The 13079-nt window shown below is 35.3% G+C and overlaps 1 protein-coding gene across 1 annotated transcript in view; it reads right to left on the bottom strand.

Annotated features, from left to right (window-relative positions):
* Positions 1-13079, bottom strand: part of LOC122712357 — a gene marked incomplete at its 3' end in the record, with an annotated part of 37384 nt that overhangs the window by 11616 nt on the left and 12689 nt on the right. The window lies entirely within an intron of this gene.

The following is a 13079-nucleotide window of genomic DNA, read 5'->3' as shown; positions in this document are numbered from 1 at the left end:
AGAACGAAAGAGTGAGAAAGTAGAATGGAGTATATTCATAGGGAAGAGGATGAAAAGCGAGGGACAGGTGAGAAATCGTTCGTGGTTCTCGAGTAACGTGGTGGCCGTTGCGTTTCCTTCCCAACACACCGAGATCGCTCATTAGAAGCACGGTTAGGTAGGACACACCCGGGCTAGTTCATTACCGACCATCTTATCCGCGACTCGTTTCTTTCACGTGCCATCTCTCGAGCTTTTCTTTCACTCACGAAGCCTGCTGCTCCGCTTCCACCTTTTCCCGCGTCGTGCTCTCGACACAGCCCTCTCTCCTCTCTCGTTAATTAATAAATGGGGGCACGTGGCAACCGTGGTCGATAAGCCCCCGATAACAACCGCCGATCCCAATGTTTGTTCCGCGATTTTTCCAACCCGATCCGCGCCCAGGGATGCTTGGATAATTGGTCGGAGGCGAGTCATTAACCCTTTCACTTGGGGGAGGGGCAGGAGTAGAAGGGTGTGTTGCATGGTGCAAGTATGGAGACCTACGGTGTGGAATTAATTAGCGTGTAACACGTGTTACTTTTACACGTGTGTGTGTGTGTGTGTGTATGTGATGTGTCATTACTTATCTACGATTACAGTTGAAAATTTGCAATTTCGAATAGATTGTAGATCTCTCTTTCGTGATAGAAGAAAGATTCCACAGATTTTTTTTCTTTTTCTTATTTGTTTGCACGTCTTCTGATAAACTAATCCTTCGAAAAAAGACTTGAGTCGACTCAGTTTTAATGGAGCTTCTATAATTATATTTATATTAATTATAATTATAATTATAATTATATATATGAAAATATGCAATTTCGGATATAAGAAAGATTCCACAGGTTTTTTTTTCAATCGAATTCTTTTTTATCAGATGAAAAATTAAATAATAATTCTTTTTAAAATTTACACGTATTTACATTTTTTATCTTTTGATAAACTGATTCTTCGAAAAAAGACTTGAGTCGACTCGGTTCAATTGGACCCCCTACGATTACAGATAAAAATAGAAGAGAAATTTCACAAGTTTTTTCTTTGTTTTCAATCGAATTCTTTTTATCAGATTAAAGAATCAGAAAAATTAATATTAAATAAGTATTTGGATCAGTGTTTGATATCTATCTTACATTTGTTTGATTTTTAAAAATTTGTTTACACGTCTTCTAATAAACTAATCCTTTGAGAAAAAAAACTTGATTCGATTCAATTGGACTATCTTCTTAATAAGAATCTAAAGGAAGAAAGAAAAAAAGAAGAAAGAAAGTATCGTATAAAATTGCTGTTCTATTTATATTATAAATTTATATTATAAACGTCTGGAAATAAAATTCAGTGTATTGGAAAAATTTCAATCACGAAAATGACGTTCGTAATAAAACTACATAAAAATCGATCTATAAACGTCTCTAATCACCATTCTAGGTTAATCGTGCGTTTAAGAGACTCCTTCGTACGTATATATGTGTATATATATATATATATATATAAAACAAAGTTGTAGAGAAAGTAGCGCGATCGACGAGTTAATAAAAAGTGAACACGACGGGACGTCACATGGTGTACTTAACAGCGTTCAATGGGAGGGGGGAGCATACGGTGGAAAACAGTGGCGCTATCGGTCGAAACCGTTTATGGAAGAAGGAGAGGGGAAAAGAAAGAGACCGGTTAATTCAAATGGATATGTGCAATTAGTCGTCGAGGTAGAGCATGGAAATTGCCAGTGGATAGAAAAGACAACTGTCAACTGTTCGCCAGGTGAAACCTGGTTGTAGCTAAATGACTTATCGATACCACTTCTCGCTCCAAGCTTATAATTTAACCTCGTAGTGCAACGTGGATGAACACGGTTGCTCGAGTGTTTTACTTTCACAAAAAAAAAAAAGAAAAAAAAACACTTACCAATTTACCAATTTCTTAATTCTATTTTGCAATTCCAACTGTTTCTAAACTCGACAAAAATCGTACAACATACATTTTGACATTTTGATCGATTGGTTTCAATCATCGAACAAGTGTTTAACGTCGTAAGAAAAGAGAAAAAAGAAAGGAAAATTTTATTCGTTTCCGTGATATCTCCAAGTTTTTCTTTCTTATATTTTCCATCTATCTGTTCCATCGTAACGTTTTCGCGCGATTATCCATCAGAAATGGGAAAAGATATTAAGAACGATTTAACGATCGTTCCATCAAGTTATGAAGCTTAGTTCAATCTCGATTCGAACGAAATTGATTATTTCGTAATTGAAAATGAAGAAAAATTCCAATCGTTTGATTTACGCAAGATTCGCTTGTTCCAACCAATGTACGATTATATTTACGAGCTATATATATATCGACGAACCAGATACGTCAAACGTCTCAATTATCAGTTTCAAACGAGTCGAACTCCTTCGACGCGCAGACACGTCTCTAGTCAAAAGCGCGCCCCCTCCCTTTTCCTCGATCTATTCGCACCTTTCAACCCCCCCGTTTCAACGATTTTTAATTCCTCGAAAATCATGAAAACCGATGATTTCATCATCTCTTTTAATAACTTTCCAACCGAGTTCGATGATACTTTTCATTATTATTGTACAAAGCATCCTCGATCAATTAAGCCAAGTTTCCATTCACTTTTCTAATCTCGAGCTTATTATATACGTCGTTCCCATAATTGAATTCCACTTCACGGTTCGTTACCGTGAAATATAAACCGTAGGCCCAAATGAGATACATTATCCCGAGAGAAAATTCCACTTCCACTTTTCTGTGTCACAGACCGCTGGTAATTGTTACTTTCAATTGTAGCGAACTGTCGTCTGGTCCGGTTTTCTGTGTCAACAACAAACACCCGCCAATTTGTCATTTTCGACTGCCAGTGGTTCTCAAAAAAAAAAAAAAAAAAAAAATGAATATATATGGAATGAATCGTAACTCGAGCGTGAAAAGTTTCGATCCAATTCATCGAAAATTTTATTATCGCAAGCCGAAACGCAAGAAACACTCGTTTTCGATCGAATAACATATTAAAGATATAACAGTGGGAGCTAAAATAGCTAAAATAAAGTTGAACTGTATCTAAAAGGCTGTTTCGTGAAAATAAAATTTCTTTCTACGCTCTCTCGAAGACACAAGTGCGATTTTCCCAATGAAGAGTATGAATATGAGAGAAAGAGAGAGAGAGAGAGAGAGAGAGGAGGAAGATGCATCGGATAAGAGAAAGAAGAAAAGAAAAGAAAAGGAAAAGAGAGGGAAGAAAAATCGAGTCCAAGGCCCAATCGTTAAATAAACGATTCGAATCGAATTAGGTCGGCGAAGCAACGCGTGTCGGCTCGTTTGCCGGCGAGAAACAGCGAGAGAGCATCGACTTTCGTTTCGAACGCTCCAATTTCTCGAAGACAATAGAAGACACCGATGACCCTGCGCGAATTAATAAGAGTGGAAGAGGGGGGGGGGGGGATTATAATTAATATTTATAAAATTAATAAATTTTGATGATAATTTTGAAATAATTAAGATTGAAAAAATAAATTCAACAAATGGTTTAAGTTTTAGTTTGAATGGATAATTTACTAATGAGATAAAATATGAAAATATGACTAATATTCCTCTCTTAGGAATACAATTATAATTATAAAAATTAATAAAGAATTTATTGAACATGAAATATATATTATAATTGTTAAATAAATTGAATATATAATTAAACAGATTAATAAAAAAAGTATGGAATTATTAAAAATATTATTTAAACAAATTCTTGAAATAATAGAAATAATTGACGAAAAAATTATTTTTGATAGAATTAATATTGTTAATATAATAAATTTATTAAATTTTATTTATAATTTAAAGTATTTAAAATATTTCAAAAAAATAGTTTATTTAAAATGATAATTTTATCGATATTTAATTTTTTAAATATTTTTGAAATTTAACAAATTTAGCTAAAATAAATAATTATATTTTTAATTTACAAAATTAAAGTTTTTTAATAAACTATTTAGCTATATTAAATTTATAATATAAATTATAATTGAAGCCTCGTCGAACGAATTAATCTCGACGGAGATTTTTCCATCCGTTGCGCGGGATGAACCGAGAAAAACAGGGACACAGATGCGCCCCCCCCCCCCTCCTCTCCCTTCGATTATTTCGTGAAAGTTTTCACAAGAGATTATCACTCGACTACGATACAAAGTCGTACAAAGTCGTAAACTTTCCGAAGGACGGCGTACAACGAACAGTCCGTGAACGAGAGGAGCTTTCTCGATTTAAGGGGGACAAGTCTCGTGGACTTGTGTTGTTGTTCGCGATATGGAATTTGTTGAAGAGGTCTGATCCGAGAGAAGTATCGTGTTTTTGAAAAAAAAAAAAAAATTCGACAGTGATTCTATCTTCTTTTCATCCGGCAGATATTTTATCCATTCGAACGAAGAAATTCTTCGTTTCTTTGCCATTCAGGCGACGAGAGATAAGAAATATTAATTGGATATATAAAAGTTGGATGGATTGTTTTGTATCTTTGGAATAAGAAGATAGAGATATAAATCTCTCTTGATTACAAAAAAAAAAAAAAAAAAAATTAAACCAAATAGAAAACGTCGTTTAAACGAAACTTAATTTTCCAAAAAAATTATTACCAGTGTCGTTATTTTATTAATTTACTATCGAGAGACGCGTCTAGCTGTAAAAATTCTTCTAAAAAAATTTTCACAACAAAAAGAAAAAGAAAGGAAAGAAAAAAGGAAAATTAAAATAATAGAAAACGTCGTTTAAACGAAACTTAATTTCCTAATGAAATTATAAAACGAAACTATTGTTAGTGTCGTTACAATTTATTATCGAGTTTACTTGTAAAAATTCTTATAAAAAAATTTGAACAACAAAAAGAAAAAGAAAGGAAAGAAAAAAGGAAAATTAAACCAAATAGAAAACAAAAGTTTAAACGAAACTTAATTTTCCAAAAAAATTATTACCAGTGTCGCTACTTTATTAATTTACTATCGAGATGATTAATTTACTATACGCGTCTAGCTGTAAAAATTCTTTTAAAAAAATTTTGACAACAAAAAAGAAAAAGAATGGAAAGAAAAAAGGAAAATTAAACCAAATAGAAAACAAAAGTTTAAACGAAACTTAATTTCCTAAAACGAAACTATTATTAGTGTTGCTACAATTTATTATCGAGTTTATTTGTAAAAATTTTTATAAAAAAATTTGGACAACAAAAAGAAAAGAAAAAGGGAAGAGAAAAAAAATTAAACCAAATAGAAAATATCGTTTAAACGAAACTTAATTTCCCAAAACGAAATTATTATCAGTGTCGCTACAATTTATTATCGAGTTTACTTATAAAAATTCTTATAAAAAAATTTGAACAACAAAAAGAAAAAGAAAGGAAAGAAAAAAGGAAAATTAAACCAAATAGAAAACATCGTTTAAACGAAACTTAATTTTCCAAAAAAATTATTACCAGTATCGTTATTTTATTAATTTATTATCGAGAGACGCGTCTAGGTATAAAAATTCTTCTAAAAAAATTTGAACAAAAAAAAAGGAAAAGGAAAGGAAAGAAAAAGAGAAACATAGATAGTAAAAAGATAGGATTTCCATATCCGTTCTAACATGTTCGCCATGCAAGCGTGACGTAAAATAATCATGAAAATAGGTTGGCAAGTAGTAATTGCACGCACAGGAGGAAGGAACACCGCGTAGTTAATTTCACTCGCGTAATAAGATTACGCAATAACGAGAGACCGATGTAAAAAGTAGTAGTGGGGGAAGAGACGAGAGTGATGCGTCGGGAAAATAAATTTATACAGATCCTTATATATATATATATACATCGTTGAGGTTAAACGGGGAAATCGGTGAGGGATAAAGAACGATAGAAGCGCGTGTTTTATCATCGATTCGACGGATAGAGAGACGTTGAAAACATAGCCGCCATAAACGAGACGTTAAGCCTCCCCCCCCCTCCCCATCTCCACCTTCCCTCGAACAATTTCCTGCTTTTAATGGAACCGCCATCGACCACCGACGTTCATTTCGAATAATTAATTCTCGGCGTGACTTCGTTTCTCTCGATAGACCCGTCCTTTTCGAATCACTCTCCCTTTCCTCCGTTATTATTCCGGAAAACATACGATAGGAGAGGGGACGATTTTAGAAAATTTTTTAAAATATTCACGAAATGTTGAAAGAGAGAATATTTTTATGTAAGATAAGAAACGAATTTTTCACGATATCGAGAGAGAGAGAGAGAGAGAGGAGAGAGAGAGAAATATTGGAAATAACGAAATCCTGGATAAATTAAACGAATGTAAACCGGATATTTTTCTATTTTTTTTTTTGCACGCCAAATAACAGGGGGTGCATAAATTGCGAGCGATTAAATAACCTAAATGAAGAAATTAAATCAAATAATATATCCGGCTGCGTGTAAAACCGCTGCAGCTGCAGCTGACACTTTCATTACGCGAGGGAACCAACCACGCGTTGCACTTGCAATTCCAATGCTTCGAAAAACAACGCAACGAGTCGAATTTCCCGGATGACGTTTCCGTTCGAGTGATCTTAATTAAAAATTTACACGCGTATTTGCAACGCAATTTTTCGTACATTCGAAAATTGGAAACCTCGTCTTGCATCGAATTGAAACGCGCGCGTGTTGTTGTTCTACTGTAACAGAGGGAAAAATAAAAATGGAGAATGTAAAAAAAAAAAAAAAAAGATTCTATCCCAAGTTTTATTTCCCCCGGTATCACGTTTAATTCTCGATAGCGATACTCCATCACTTTTAGCTTGTTACTCTTTGACACTGACTGACTCATCTCCGCTCCAGCTCCCCCGATCGAGCTACGCTCTTAAAATTATCACGCGCACACGTCACACACGCATTTCGTCCGTCCCGTATATCTCCTCACACCCGAAACCGTGCGTTCGTTTATCTAAACACGTACGCGCGCGCGCGCGCGCACACACACACACACACACGAGACTTGGAATTGATCATCAACAGGTATGCAATTCCTTTTCGCGTTATCCGGGACATATGTTATTCGGGCGCGATGCCAGACTGGTTCACTGACACACTGATATTATTACACACGAGTTCGTTTACCCCTTAATGACTCGTAAATGTCACTCGCGCGATCTAAAATATTTTTATTTCGTCGAAACAATTTCAACAAATTTGTTTCGAATATCGAGTATCGTCCCTCAGTGGAATAAAAAAGAAGAAATCTCGGATTCCTTTCGACTCCTCTCCCCCATTCGAAATTGAAATTTCAGGATTAGAAAGATTATTAAGAAAGCTGGAGAATCGAGGAATTCGGGTCAGCTTCGTTTATTTCGAGTATCGCGCGGATCGCGCGTACAACGCGATATCTGGGAGTGGTGGGGATGAGGGCAAGGCGAGCGATTCCTGTTCCTCCTCGATCTGAAAACACGAGTTGTTCCAAGTTGGAAAGTCGAGTAAGTAGTTGGACGAGCACGTGATAACGCGCGCATGCGCGCGTCTCTGCATCGATGTAAACTCGGCTCGGTTTACGTGTCGTGTTCCAACTGGTTCGTGATGTATCGACGGCATAATTCAAAATTCCACGAGTCACGCGTGATCGTATAACGATGCCTTCGTATTCGATCCATCGCGCGTCCAGTATTACATAAATCGTGCAACGTTCTAATTTTACGTCTAAAGTTCGCGTTAAATATAGACGTTGATTGTCGGTCGAAAAGTTAAAGATAATATATATATATATATATATAATTGATGCTAAATTTAATCAAATGTAAATATTTAATTTCCAAAACACATAAATTTTTTTCCTAATGTATTTTTCTCGAGACACTGCGATTGTTCGACGATTTGTCCTCCTCCTTCTTAGGTATCAAAGTATGTATTTTACTATTGCATAAGAAAAGTTGCAGGTGAATACTACGAAGGACGAAATTAATCTTCGATCGATCCTTTAGAGAACTGATTCTGGAGAATAATTTGGATAAATAAACATGGAAATTTTTTTCACTTACTGACCATTGCTCGTCGATACAATTTTTATCTAGTTTCAACTATGTCGTCAAATTACAATGATTGAAAGTTTTTGGAATGGGTGAGAAATAAGGGGGAAAATATTTCATCGGTTCCAGTAAACGAAAGTTTAATGGTTATCCCCCGATCGAAGTTCAAGTTTAAAGTCGCGTTTACTAATTATTGCGGAGACAATGGGAATGGACGGGTGCTGGATCGGCTGTTTCCATTTGCGAAGACAAATCGCGATCACTCAACGACGACGCCATAATTATCGCATTGACGTTTTTAATTACCCGCACCACTGAACTCGACATCGACCCTTTCGTTCGACCCGAAACCAGACTTATAACGTGGAGAGGAGAGCTTTGCGTCACGTCGCAAATCAAGTTTGTGAGTGTCGTGATACGAGAGTCGGTTTAATAGAGTTCGATTAATTGAACGCGCGTGCTCTTCCTCCTCTTTTCTTTTCCTTTTTCTTTCGTTTCTCTCTCTCCAAATTATCGAAATTCCTATTTTTCTCCATTGTGTTGGAAATGATGATTTTGAAAGATAATACACGACGACGAAGAAAGAATATTATTTAAACGGAAATTTAAGAAATTCTCTCTCGCTCGGATAAATGCTCCTTTTATTACACGTTATTGAAAATAAAAATCGTTTTTCATCCGCTCTCACCATTTTAACCATTTCGTGAATAATTATTATCTCGATTCTGATTCATGACGAGAATATTATTAAATATATATATATTATAAGAATATAAATTAAAGAATATTAAAAATAGGGGAAAATATGATATTGTATCGAGAAAATTTTCTTGTTAAAAGTAATTATCTCGATTCTGATTGACATCAAGGATCTTGCAAATTAAAGAATATTAGAAATAGAGGAAAATATTATATTGAGAAAATTTTGTTGTTAAAAATTTAATCATTTCGTGGATAAGTAATTATCCCGATTCTGATTCACGTCAAGAATCTTGCAAATTAAAAAGTATTAGAAATAGGGGAAAATATAATATTGTATTGAGAAAAATTTATTATTAAAAATTTAATTTAATATTTGATGTAATTATTTTAATCATTTCGTGAATAAGTAATTATCCCGATTCTGATTCGAGGATCTTGGAAATTAAAGAATATTAGAAATAGGGGAAAATATAATATTGTATTGAGAAAATTTTGTTAATTGTTAATTTTGTTAAAAATTTGTTAAAAAATATTAGAAATAGAGGAAAATATAATATTCTTAATCTTGTTAAAAGTAATTATCCCGATTCTGATTCACGTCGAGGATCTTGGAAATTAAAGAATATTAAAAATAGGGGAAAATATAATATTATATTGACAAAATTTTCTTGTTAAAAGTAATTATCTCGATTCCCATCGAGGATCTTGGAAATTAAAGAATATTAGAAATAGGGAAAAATATAATATTGTATTGAGAAAATTTTGTTAATTGTTAATTTTGTTAAAAATTTGTTAAAAAATATTAGAAATAGAGGAAAATATAATATTGAAAAAATTTTCTTGTTAAAAGTAATTATCCCGATTCTGATCCACGTCGAGGATATTCTCTACGCGACTGCAAGTTAAAGAATATTAGAAACAGAGAAAAAATATGATATCACGTTGGATTAGAATTTAATTCGATTTATTAACACGCATTAAAAAAGAGCAAAAGACGAATTGAATTATAACGATAAACAATAATTCGCTCGTCTATCATTAATAACATCCAACTAGCTATCCCATCAAAAGAAAAAGTCTATCGATTAAGCAAACACAGGAATCACCTGTCGCAAAGTCCCCACCAATTTAATCCTCTCCGACCACAGAAGATTTCACTGCTCGAAGCGGCCATAATCATACGCTTTACGGCGAAGGAAATATCAAGGAAGCATCAATCTCCTCCCTTCTAGTTTCTAGTCCTCGTCCACCGCGTAAACCTCTTTTCCCATTGGACAGGTTCCGCGAAGAGGCGAACGATTCGAGCGAAAACCTGGAGAGAACCTCGACTCTCTCTCTCTCGTTCTGTACACATGAAAATTCAGCCTTCTGCTCGGCCTTATCCTCCTCCTACCTTTTTTCTTTTTTTTTTCTTTTTCCTTCTTTCTTCCTTTTTTCCTTCCTTCCCACAGGAGAGATCCAGCTCTGGAAAAAACGCAAAGAGACGAGAGGCAGAGGGACAGAGAGAGGCGGAGAAGAACGTTTCCAAGTGGGCAATGAAAGGAGAAAGGAGGGCGAAACACGGTGGGAAGGATACGCGACTCATTTACCTACATCGATTTATTGCGACCGAGCAGATTATATCTGCGGGCGGCGTTACATCCGCGGTGAATCACCATTTAATTGGTCTCCACCGCGAATCGATCACCCTGACCATCCCACCACTGTTTTTATCCGCGGTTCGTGCCGGTATGCGGTAGCCAGGTGATTCGCCAATCATTCGGATCGGATAAGGGAATTATTATCTTGTCCTCGCGTGGGATGGGAACTCGCTTTTAAGCGAGGAATTTATCTTTTTAAAAAACGAAATGCTCGGAGACGTGTTTGATCTGGATCGAGGGGAAAGAAAAGAAGTACTTTTACTCTTCGAGCGAGAAACGAGAAAAATGAATAAAAGTAATTGTCGAGAAATTGTCGAGAGCTCTTTTCAATACAAAAGGTATCGTGATTTGAATTACACGTATAATTGAGCGCAAAAATTCAATTGTGCTTCATCAATTTTCCCATATTCTTCCCATAATTTTCACGCGAGAAAATAAATTTGTAAATAGAAAATATTCAACGGCCAAGAGTTCCTCCAACCAATTTTTCTCGCGAATCGAAAAATTCCACACATTGTGTTTCATCGACGAGTCTGTACAAAAACCGATTTGTACAAAAAGATAAGTAAATAAAAAAATATCCATCCACCAATTTTTTTCGAATCCTCGAACCACAAAATTATTTCATCCGAATCGACAATTTCAAAAATTCATACTTCTTATCTCGCGATATTCTACGATATTAAAAAAAGATTTTACATTCTACGATATAAAAAAAAGAAGACAAGTAAAGGAAAAAATTTTTCGCTTCCAAAAATATCTCCTCCTTTCCCAAAAAAAAAAAAAAAAAGAATCTAGAAAAATCCATCCTACCGACAATGCGCATCATCGAACCGAAGCTCGTATCCTAAATCCATCGCGACTCAATCCTCTCCATCGGCGTAAAGCCCATCGCATCGCCCACGTATCTCTGTTCCGCGGGTCGAGTTCAATCCCGCTAGATTCGCGCGACGCACTCTCGTTGCACAATCTCGAAAAAAAAAAGAAAGAATAGAAAAAAATAAAAAACCCTCGCGAGGGATCCCATCTTCCAGATGCGTTTAGCCGCCCCGCGCATCCACCCACGCGGCGACGCGGTGGACGATGAACGCGCGCGGTGAACTTCTTCGGCTTTTCATTTAACGCGGCAGATTAATTCGCGGCGGAGAGATATCGTGGCCGGCATTGTATGTTAATAGAAATCGACCCGAGAAATAAGATTCGAAGCGAGGCGCGAAACGCCTCGCCTTATCTTCGCGATATCGCGTTAAAATCGTAGCGCGGCTACTGTATTTGCAAAGATATCGTTGCTTTGAAAATGTATCTTTGTGATGTGGAAATATTGTGATGCTTTGTGATGTGGAAATATTGTGATGCTTTGTGATGTGGAAATATTGTGATGCTTTGTGATGCTTTGTGATGTAGAGATTGTGATGCTTTGTGATGTGGACATATTGTGATACTTTGTGACGTGGAGATATTGTGATGTTTTGTAATGTGGAGATATTGTGATGCTTTGTAATGTAGAGATATTGTGATATTTTGTGATGTGGAGATATTGTGATGCTTTGTGATGTGGAGATATTGTAATGCTTTGTGATGTAGAGATATTGTGATGCTTTGTGATGTGGAGATATTGTGATGCTTTGTAATGTAGAGATATTGTGATATTTTATGATGTGGAGATATTGTGATGCTTTGTGACGTGGACATATTGTAATACTTTGTGATGTGGAGATATTGTTTTGTTTTGTGATGTAGAGATATTGTGATGCTTTGTGAGGTGGAGATATTGTGATACTTTGTGATGTAGAGATATTGTGATGCTTTGTGATGTGGAAATATTGTAATACTTTGTGACGTGGAGATATTGTGATGCTTTGTAATGTAGAGATATTGTGATATTTTATGATGTGGAAATATTGTGATGCTTTGTGACGTGGACATATTGTAATACTTTGTGATGTGGAGATATTGTGATACTTTGTGATGTAGAGATATTGTGATGCTTTGTGATGATGTGGAGATATTGTGATGCTTTGTGATGATGTGGAGATATTGTGATGCTTTGTGAGGAGGAGATATTGTGATGCTTTGTGACGTGGAGATATTGTGATGCTTTGTGAGTTTGTGAAACGTAACTTTTTGATACTTTGTAACTTTGTGATTTGGAGATTTAAGAATCGTTTACGAATCGAATATGATATATATTTTTGTAGAGTCTGTCGCGAATTGAAATCTTTGCGAAGATACATCGCAGTTTTGTGATTTGGAAATATCGAGTGATGCGTTGCGATGATTTATGATACGATAAGTTTTTTTTGATAATTGGTGACGCGTTTTCTTCTTTGACGAAGCCTTAATTTTTATTAGATTTTGTCCGCAAAACGATTCAGAATTCTATGAACGAAAAAATCAATTTTCCAAAGAGGAGAACACGAGTTTTACTTATCGATCCTTTTGACGCGAAGAAATCAATATCCGTGTAAAAAGTTCTACTTACCAAATGCCCTTCGCGGGGCACGGTAAAACCAATTTTCTCTTAAAAGAAAATTCTTTCACGGGATCTCATCTACATATCAAATGCTTTTGACGAGGGAAAATCAATTTTCCCTTCGAAGAATTTCATTCACCCGATGCCTCTAACGTAACCGAAATCAATTTTCGTCCGAAACGCAATATGCCTACCTTTCGAATTATTCCTCTCAAAAAAAAAAAAAAAAAAAAAAATAA

The sequence above is a fragment of the Apis laboriosa genome, unplaced genomic scaffold, assembly GCF_014066325.1.
Source record: "Apis laboriosa isolate Shangri-la unplaced genomic scaffold, ASM1406632v1 scaffold1_cov151, whole genome shotgun sequence".
NCBI classification, from domain to species: domain Eukaryota; kingdom Metazoa; phylum Arthropoda; class Insecta; order Hymenoptera; family Apidae; genus Apis; species Apis laboriosa.
This window is presented reverse-complemented; position numbering and strand designations above follow the sequence as displayed.